The sequence below is a fragment of the Lepisma saccharinum genome, chromosome 21, assembly GCF_977018435.1.
Source record: "Lepisma saccharinum chromosome 21, izLepSacc3.1, whole genome shotgun sequence".
NCBI classification, from domain to species: Eukaryota; Metazoa; Arthropoda; class Insecta; order Zygentoma; family Lepismatidae; genus Lepisma; species Lepisma saccharinum.
Window position 1 is genome coordinate 43344775 of NC_139249.1, and position 9505 is coordinate 43354279.

Below are 9505 nucleotides of genomic sequence, written 5' to 3' on the forward strand. Positions count from 1 at the left end.
TGGTGTTTTAAATCCACTTTATGCACAGTAGCAGACTAGACCTACAGTATGAAGTGGGATCCAAACCACTATGCACCTCCACCGGATATATAACCAGGAACCACTTGATTACAAGGTGACGACACTGCCACTGCGCCATTGTGGAGGTCCCAAATAATGCTTTTCACTACACTTATTCTAACACTATGTTTAGAGAGAGCACTTCTTGTCTTATGTTCAGATAAACAAATTTCTTTATGATAGTGGTGTGTCAAGCCTATGACAATGAAATTAAAATGACAAAATCGACAGACAGACCTGTGATTTTGATACAAATCCATCATACCAGGTGTTTCAGAATTGATTTTGAGGGGATACAAAAATTTATTGCAAGAAAACTAATGAACTTACATTAATGAAACCAGCCCAGAACAAAAGAGGAAGGCAAACAGTTTGTGTGTGTGTATGTTTTGTTAAACTGTGGGTTCACATTTCTGCCGCTAGGTGACACTCACATCACCCACATTACTCACAGTGTTTCGTGCAATGTTTTGGTCCCCAAGATCACCGGACCTTACACTTTGTGACTTCTTTTTGTGGTAAGGTGACCATACGTCCCGTTTCAGAAGCATGTGCCAGTCTTCCCGTCGATATATTAAAAAAAAAAACACGCTGTTTGTCCCATTTTATAGAAGTCTTCAAAATATTCCATTGTAGTTGAGAATGTTCGAGCCAAGAAGTGTGTATGTAGTTTCAATATGGACCTGCTTAAATTCCTGTATCTTGACAAACTCAAAACACAAATCTCGAATTGTGTGTCAGATATGTGGGGAGATTTATGAACAGTTGCCGATTAGTGAAGAATAATCTCAAGAAGATTGGCATTTCTGATAAATATATAATTCTTGCACTCCTCAACTTCAACGTACGACTAACACACACGTTGATCAAAAGGGACCAGAAACATGATGTATAAGACATACCGAGATTTTGTTAATACCTTTTGACAACCAGAGATCATATTTCATTAATTGTTTATTATGAATCATTTATGACCCATACTTTTATAAATAATAATATGTTAATAATTGTATAATTATACCTAACAATTTTTCAACAGGGAGGGGGGGGGGTTGGTAAACTAACCCCCTTAGGATGTCCCATTTTTGGGTCAAAATATTATGGTCACCCTATTTAGTGGGGTTTCAACAAAGACATCATCTCACCGATGCTGCATTACATGACTCAAGAATTAGACTTTTGTTTTGATGTGTGCCATGTCAACCGTGGTGCACACATTGAACATTTTTAGGGGTAAGAAAAAAATAAATTCCTCGTTAGTTCTGGACTGTTTCATTTACATAAGTTCTATACTTTACTTGCAATAGATTTTTGTTAACTCCTCAATAATTTCTAATCAAGTACTCAGAGGTGCACCCCATGTAGAAGAGTGGTTAGCACATCACGCTACAACGCCAGGAGTCCCAGGTTCGAATCCTGGCATGAGCATGGATGTTTGCGAGTCTCCATTCATCAATTACATCATGTCATCACTCATCTCCATCTTCGCAAATTAGCCAAAAGTGGCACAAAAGGCAAAGTAAAATAAAATCTAGTCTTAGAATAAGTATTGTTAAAAGCATTAGACATTGGATAATGACCAATTAACATTGCATGCTAATGTACATAGAACCATTTTCAGTATAACATTAGGAATATTATCAGGGAACAATCATTATTAATGCTGTATTAAATGGATTGAGAGAATTCTGTTTTGTTTTCCAAGCAGCTTTCTTTTTCTTTCTCAATAAATATAAAAAACTGTGAAAAACCCCCAGAGCATTTATCGATATGTATAAATTCAATGGAGTTTGGATTCATAAAAGTTGCATTTTTTTACGTCTATGGAGAAAAATTCACACATAATTCCGGAAGCCAATCATTCAAGCATAATTCCCGATATTCAATGAATTCCCAGTGAGTAGCCACCCTCTAGTTGAAAACTTATTGGACATATCAGATGAGGGAAATCTACCCCTTCATCAGTAGCAGAGTAGCATTTGGTTCCAATTTAGTTCACCAATTTTGTCACTACCAGGGTTGACTAAAATGATTTTTTTCTTTCTTTACCTTTGAAGCATGCTGTTGCATACATTTAGAACATGCTGTATAATATACATATATTTTTCTTTGAAACATGAACACTGCCAATAACCGATCCTCCTGAAATCAGATTGCAACTTCCATTGTGAGTAGTCTATCCACAAACAGGAGCACAGGGAGGCACATTTCCCTAATAATTCAGAAACAAGTCTTGTGTATATGGAAGCTTCAAATAACTCGAAGGCAACAATGCTTATTTTCCTTCATCTTGCCATGTCACTATTTGTAATTTCCACTAGATGACAGGCATGAATGGGACATGTGAACATGAATATTGTACTAGAAATATATTTGCTTCCTCTGTAAGCAAACTTTACATTACAATGGCATACCATGATTAAATTCTGAGCTACATCTTCATTATTGAAGATTAGGCACACACAGGAGATGTACTCGTAGAAATTTTCAGCCAAGTCTACTGTTTCAAAGGCAACAGATCCTGTTGTGGTAGCACTGGCAGAGACGATTCCACGCAGGTAAAACAGGGACAAGGAGGAATCATGTGAGGCCAGGCCGGCTCGGTAGCTCAGTGGTTAGAGCAATGGCAAGGTATGCCAGAGACCCGGGTTCAAGTCCTGGTCGAGCCTGCATTTTTCGCTGAAAATTTCTAGTACATCTTCATGTGAAAATTTTGGTAATTGAATTCGGAAAAGCACCTGATTATATTTATTTCCTCAATTATAACCACTTTGACAATGTACTGTACTTCAGCTTTAGCTGCTCATGTAGTTTTGACAGTAAACTTTTCTATTACTATTATTTTGCCTTTTTTCTTTTTTTTTCAAAATTAATACTACTGTTGTGAGTTTTAAAAAAGTGTGCATTAAATTGAGGAATGCATTCAGGATGTAGATTTGTTGTGAGAATCAAGTTATCTGCAATTTCAATCTATTATGCAAGCAGTTTTGTCAACTGTCATTTTTTTTAAACTTTAGAGCAAGTTACCTTGTTACAAACAGACTTGTTCATTTGCAATATTTCGTGTATTAAAAGGTTGACTGTTTTGTTTCTCTTACCTAATTTCTTCTCCCAACAAACCCCTCAACAACATGCAGCAGGGCAACATGGTCAAATGGCCATCATGTTAAAAAGGGGGGGGGGTCCGAACAGGTGTGTTGCTGGAAATTGACATAGTGTTTACTTCAAGCTACAAAAGAAGTGAGAAGCTTGTTATTTTTATTGTTAATAACAGAAATAAATTCCACTTAGTATTCAAACAGAATAACCAAAGTAAAAGCTGCATATTGAAAAAGTCAATAAAATGCAGGACCCAGATTCTATTTTCATATTCATACCAAAGAATAAATAAAATGCAGGAACCAGATTCTATTTTCATATTCATACCAAAGAATAAATAAAATGCAGGAACCAGATTCTATTTTCATATTCATACCAAAGAATAAATAAAATGCAGGAACCAGATTCTATTTTCATATTCATACCAAAGAATAAATAAAATGCAGGAACCAGATTCTATTTTCATATTCATACCAAAAAATAAATAAAATGCAGGAACCAGATTCTATTTTCATATTCATACCAAAGAATAAATGAAATGCAGGAACCAGATTCTATTTTCATATTCATACCAAAGAATAAATAAAATGCAGGAACCAGATTCTATTTTCATATTCATACCAAAGAATAAATAAAATGCAGGAACCAGATTCTATTTTCATATTCATACCAAAAAATAAATGAAATGCAGGAACCAGATTCTATTTTCATATTCATACCAAAGAATAAATGAAATGCAGCAACCAGATTCTATTTTCATATTCATACCAAAGAATAAATAAAATGCAGGAACCAGATTCTATTTTCATATTCATACCAAAGAATAAATAAAATGCAGGAACCAGATTCTATTTTCATATTCATACCAAAAAATAAATGAAATGCAGGAACCAGATTCTATTTTCATATTCATACCAAAGAATAAATGAAATGCAGGAACCAGATTCTATTTTCATATTCATACCAAAGAATAAATAAAATGCAGGAACCAGATTCTATTTTCATATTCATACCAAAGAATAAATAAAATGCAGGAACCAGATTCTATTTTCATATTCATACCAAAGAATAAATAAAATGCAGGAACCAGATTCTATTTTCATATTCATACCAAAAAATAAATGAAATGCAGGAACCAGATTCTATTTTCATATTCATACCAAAGAATAAATAAAATGCAGGAACCAGATTCCATTTTCATATTCATACCAAAGAATAAATAAAATGCAGGAACCAGATTCTATTTTCATATTCATACCAAAGAATAAATAAAATGCAGGAACCAGATTCTATTTTCATATTCATACCAAAGAATAAATAAAATGCAGGAACCAGATTTTATTTTCATATTCATACCAAACAATAAATGGTTTCACAGTATTCAAAATTCCAAAAACTTAGACTCTTGTTTGAGAGGCCGAACAACTCCCCCCTAACTTTTCAAGCTTTTTTGTGAACAAGGTATGTAAAAGTTAATAACAAACGACAAGAACTATTATATCTCAGTACACTAACTGTACGAAAAGTAAAATTATGATGAAAAACAGTTCTGCAGGATATTCACTAATATGGTAGATAGAGTAGAAAAGTCTCCCCTAGCAACTAATAATAATAACAATTTTGGAGACACACATGCACGGTCAGAAATGCCCGAGAAACACTGATGCATGAAGAGCCAGGACAGAAAAAGTTACAAATGCTGTCTAGATATCAGACAATTTTGTGCATTCCTTAAAGTGGGGTGGCAAGATTACAACTCATTGATCAACTCCTTTGTTTCTTTAAATGTTACTTTGACAAGAAAGCTACTTTAACAATCCAAAGGTCATACCCCATCCCCTTTTTTTCTGTTACCATCATTCATTCTAATATGATGTCATTACCCAACTCAATAATAAGATGTCATTACCCAACTCAATCTCCTTGTCTAGATTTCTGTTATAATAAAGCTTAGTATCTTACAATACAAACTATTTCGTGATAAGTTCTTCTGAACCAGGTCAGGTTGGAAATAACTTGGTTTTGATTTCAGGGCCTGGAAGTTGAGGACCGAAATAATATGAGAAAAAGACCCTTCAAAATACTGTTAAAATTGGAAAAAAAAGAAAAAAGACCTACAAAATATGTTGTTTCTCTGATCATATATTAATACAATTTACAATATTTTTCCACATGTTTCAGTCTGTTCCCAGGCATCACATGCTTCCAAAACACATACATTGACCAAGATTAATCAAAAACGTAAAAAACTATAAACGTTTCTTTCTCGTAAGACATACTTGAAGAAAGTTTTTGAAAACACGGTTTAATTTTAATGAAAGTTACATACCTTCCTCCGCATTGCAGTATACCACCAAGCTCTCCGCCCGTGTAATGGCTCTCAAATGTTTCTCGCGCCCTGTGTGCTGCTGCCCATGTAATCGTCTTTCTGCAGAAACTTTTGTTTCACACAGTTTACAGAATAGAATTGTTCCATCAGTTGAAAACACATCGTCTCCGAAATTGGATATAAGTTGTAAGAAACATGACTTCAATGGTTTAACCTTAGGCATCTTGAAGAGCACTGAAACAAGTGGCTTCGTAGAACTGTCTCCCTGCTAACTCTCCCACTAACATTGCTGCCAAAGAGCAAGGAATAAACCCCTTACAGTTGGCAATCTCCACTGCCTGCTTTGCACCTAGTATTGCCAACAAGTGGTAGTTAATTGTTGCCACAGAAAGACGATTGCTATTGATACAGTAATCCCACCTCCTATGTGATTTTGCTGGCAGTTGAGCAATTGTTAATTTTGTATGAAAATATTACAAAAAGTAGAAAGAAAGTTTAAAAAGGACCAAAAAGATGCAAAATATTAAAAAAAAAAAAAAAAAGATGACAAAATGCAAAATCTGGGAAAAAGGGGGAAAAAGGCAAAATAAAAGTTACAGATTCTGTCTCCCTTTCATGTGAAATGGATAAATACCTTTCTTGGATGTGTCTATTACATCACAAAAAAAGAGGACATTTCCTCAACTTCCGGGCCCTGGTTATGTCTTTTCAACAAACTAAATCAAGTTAGAGTTGAGTGTTGTGTATATAATCATGAATATTAATCAGATTGATTGATTTATTAATTCACCATGGGGCTTACAGCAATCCATGATTTTGTTAACAATACTTGAGTAACATTTTAATGTGTCTAGTCTGTAGTTGAACAATTGCACCCAGAGTACAGACCTGGTTCCACTTTAAACTTTTGTCAGAAATACAACCTTTGTCTCGATTCGAGACAGAGGCTATAATTGGAACTAGAATTATAACTAAATAGAAATGAGTTTCGTGACAGGTGGTACACTTGATTACATCTATTCCTGTAGCGTTGAAAGTGTTTTCACAAAATTCAAACAGGTAGCATGGCAGTGCATAGTAACACAGGTGTCTTTGCTGCAGAGGTATTGTGTTCTTTGATAAGAGCATGGTGTGAAAATCAAGCAGCGTGTGAACATAAAATTTTGTGTGAATTAGGAAAGACAGCCACGGAAACCTGAAACCTTATACAGCAGGTGTGTATGGTGAGCAGTCAATATCAATACATGGATCTTTAACCTGCTCTCTGTTTTGTGAATGGCAGGGAGTCGGTGGAGAATGAGCCTCGCTTGTTGATTGCTTTCTTCGGTTCTAGAGGTATTGTCCACCATAAATATGTGCCTAAGGTGGAACAATAAATTGTATGTATGTCAAAACACAAAATTACAGCTCTTCCACAGCCTCCAAACTCCCCTCTCCGCATGATACGTTCCTTTTTCCATGGTTGAAAAGGGCACTGAAAGGGACATGACATACAAAACAAGCATCAAGAGTTTCTTCAATCAGTGATACCAACCCAGTGAAATGGTACTAAACGTAGTACAGTTCAATATTTCTTGGCACTTAGCACCCTGCTTTTGCTATAGTGGTAAAATCTAGCATAATGCCTGGGAGGGGAAAATCGAATTCAAATGGATAAGTTTTCAGGAAATAAAAATAAAATTATACCCAAATCTTATCTCTACTTCACCAGCGGACATTTTTCAAATACAAGAAGGGAGTATGCCAAACGAGTGACAAGCTTTTTACAACCACGCTATGATTCATCCTCTACCTTTTCTTTATCCTGACCACAAGAGTTCGTGGAGAAATTTTAGGGCAGGAAATCGGTAGAATGTTGGAGGTAAACGAACAGTTTTCTTGCATCTTTTCAACTTATATGCTGAATCCATTTCGTTTGTTGAGCCATTGTAAACAATTTTATGGGAAAATTAACAATATTACATAACTGTAGTGAAAGTAAGTAACGCAAGTTCAAAACTCGAAAAGTAGATGCATAATTTAACTTAAAATTACAGGTTTCCCAAAAAAATAAGTAATTAATAATAAATCCAAACACAATTTAGAAGCATTTAGCATAATTTCAGTTTAAGGCGAGGAGGGACAATTTCCCCTAGGTCTTTCTCGCTGGGGCAGCTGCTGATCACTGTTGCCAACTTCTCTCTTTTGGAGCCAGATCTGGCTCTTTCGTGCACTCGTTTGACTGTGAACTGTGGCACCCGCCCTCTGCCCCACTTTGATGCCACCACTGGCTCCGGCCCATAAATACCAACTTTTGCCATGAGTGTATATTTTGCACGTGACGTGATATTCGTAAAGCTATAGGCTGCGTCACCCACCTCTTCTTTCCTCCCCAGGTATTTTTATATATAGCGCTGTGGCTAAGATGAAGATGACAATTTTGTTATCCGGGAACCCTTTATTTTCGATTTTATATTAACATCATTGGATTATTGAGATGGGTGATGCCGCCAAATCTAGGCGGTGAAAACTAAGAATAAATTGCCATCACTTTAAAGCTAACGGTAATAGCAGCACCCTCACCCCTCTGACAACTAAAATTACCCTAGTAGGCACTTTATGCAGCCTTCGTTAATCTAGCTCCTTGAAAGTCCTCTTTAGCTATATTAATGGTGAAATTTAGCTCTATTATGCACATCAGGTTTGGCAACACTGCCAGGATGGCCGTAGGAGGCAAGGAGAAATGCACTAGGCTTATGGGACCATTATTTTATTCGTTCTATAGGGAATATCAAACATCCAATGACGTAGAAAAGTACATGGACGGAAAAAGGGCACGTTGAACTATGTCATAGTAGTAGGAAAAGTCGAAACTCCCATTTGATGAGCCGTAACTTGAAGTTGAAGTTGATGTGCCATAAGGAATACATGGGATTCGGTAAATACTAATTCATCATATTTTTCAAAAACTGTATAAGGCCTAATAATCAACTTAGGAAACCGCTTCCACTTGCCACATGGGGAGAAATTCACACTATTCATTTCTGGCGGAGATCTTTTTAGTAGCATTGCTCATTCCGACGATATTGGAATAAATGCATGCCTGGTGCGTAATTGTCCCTCTTCGCCTTAAGCAGCACTTTTTATTATCAATCCACACGGCGACAGGGAGGGGGAACAAAATGAAAATCTTTGCAATCTGAAAATATGAAATATCTTCAATGCTATTTTCATAGATTTTTGTAGGTTCACATTTAAATATTTCATAGTTCAAAGTGAGCTTGAGCAAGGGCATGCAGCTAACACTAAATGCAAAGGATAGTACAAGCAATACGTGCAATGTAATTGAACGCATTTTTAATACCTTCCTAAGTTTTCCATAACTTCTTCCTAAATCCAAAGAAAGGCACGAGTCGCCACTGTCGTAAAGTACTAGTATTTTCGTAACTTGCTTCCAGCAGCCAGGCACAGTACAGTTGTTTTATATTTTTAATATATTTCCTAGTCTGTGGTATTAAATAAAATATGTTTGTGTTGTTCAGTTTATATACATACATGTGTGTGTTAACTAATATACATACATGTGTGTGTTAACTAAGTCCCGCACTATGGCTGTGCAGTTTAGAGTATCAGGCTTTTGGCTCAGGCTACGGGATGCACGCAGATTCAAGTCTCCTGGGAGAACAGGGTGGCCACTCAGGGGCCATGATAAGAAAGGTATATTATATTTATTTTAAGGTGCAGAGTTTACATTTGCCATTTCACATACAGGCTCGAAATACATCTGCAAACACAAGTCACAAATGATAAAGGACATACTAATCTACGAAAAATTGTTAATTGCATAAGAATTTCAAACTCAAATTTACCTAATCAATTTCAAGATATCACTAACAAAGTAAACAGATTTATTTTCCTTCCTCGACATAAATAGAATCTAAACTGTGAAAAACTTGCCTCCAGCAATTTACAAATATGTATGCATTCAATGAGATTTGGATTAATAAAGTTGCAATTTTTCATGTCTATAGAGAAGAG

The 9505-nt window shown here is 35.7% G+C and overlaps 1 non-coding gene across 1 annotated transcript; it reads left to right on the forward strand.

Annotated features, from left to right (window-relative positions):
- The first annotated feature begins 2657 nt into the window (after positions 1–2657).
- TRNAT-GGU (transfer RNA threonine (anticodon GGU)) lies at positions 2658–2729 on the forward strand. Its single transcript has one exon. It is a non-coding gene; the product is annotated as a tRNA-Thr (tRNA).
- Positions 2730–9505: the final 6776 nt, after the last annotated feature.